We start from the raw sequence: 1429 nt of genomic DNA on the forward strand, positions 1-1429 counted from the left end.
CTCTCTCTCTCTCTCTCTCTTTCTTTCTTTCTTTCTTTCTTTCTTTCTTTCTTCTTCTTTTTTGGATTGCCTAAATCCAGCACACATTTTTGCATGGACAGAACCAAGCATGTCCCAGCCATGTTTACATTCTATCCCACATATTTCTTTGCCCAGCAGCGCCTCAGACCTGAAGTGTTGTCAAGAGTAAACATCACTCTTCCCATAGACGAATAAGAGGGAACCCGAGCAAACATCACATGACTCAGTGCCTGTGAAAGCCAATATTTAGTAACCTCTCCTGCTCTTCACTTTCAAAATATCTGTCTCTGAAAAGAATGTGAGAACAAGTTTGTCAAGAGGAAGTCATAGTGGACAAACCTGACACTCAGAAGTTCCCCTCCAGAGGTGTTTATGCAGGAGCCTGAACAGGCGAGATCAAAGCGAGTCACAGCATCACCTGGGGGTCCTGCAGGCAGTGAAGCCTGTAACTGAGAATCAAATCCAGCCTCCCTGATGCTCAGAGGCGGAAGGAGGATCTGGACTGGAAAACTCAGGGGTTGAAGATAGTAAAACCATAGTCAACCAAATAAGAGCTAATATTGTCACATTTATTCTCAAATTCCATTATTTATTTATGTATGTATATGTATATATGCCTCTGTGTGTGTGTGTGTGTGTGTGTGTGTGTAGAGACAGTCTTTAAAAGGAAGCTAGAATGCTCTAGAACTCAAGACCTCCAAGTTTCCTATCTCTACTTTGAAAGCACCCCAATTAAAAGCATGTGTTACTACAATTGCCCTTCAATCCAATATTTTTTTAGGTGAAATTAAACTGTAATAATAAAGGGAATCAGTTCTTGCCACATGGTTGACTGCTAAGAAAGCAAAAGATTGCATACTGATGGTTTAGTTTCAATGCAGTATAAACTTCACCTTTTCACCAAGCTTTAAAATAATGAATAATTAAATAAGTTTGATAGAACACACCCATTGAAACAAAAACTTACAAAAGAATTATAACTTGTTTGAAGGGTTGGCAAACTCAAACTTACAACCGGTTGGACAAGTGGTCAGTTCTTTGTTCGTTTTTGAAGTGCTGAAATTCATTTGTATTCTCTTTCAATAAAGAAAGAAAAGTCAATTGTATCTATGAGAAGAGAGAGTAAAACTTTGTAAAGTTTAATAGAAGTTTCAAAAATTTTAAAACAACCTCAGTACACAGTTATTAACAGTAATACTAAGAGATGTAAGACAAAGTAGTTATCTCCAATGCAATGCCTTAGTTTGTCTTGTATTTCTATAGTAAAATGCCTGAGGTTGGGTGCTGAATAAATTAAAGAGGTAAAGAGGCTGCGATCAACCTTCACCATTGATAAGTGTGGTAAATTTGTAAAGATGTTTTCCTCTTAGCATCCTGGCACTGATACACTATGGCCCTGCTTTGAACA

Source organism: Mus musculus, chromosome 7 (assembly GCF_000001635.26).
Source record: "Mus musculus strain C57BL/6J chromosome 7, GRCm38.p6 C57BL/6J".
NCBI classification, from domain to species: Eukaryota; Metazoa; Chordata; class Mammalia; order Rodentia; family Muridae; genus Mus; species Mus musculus.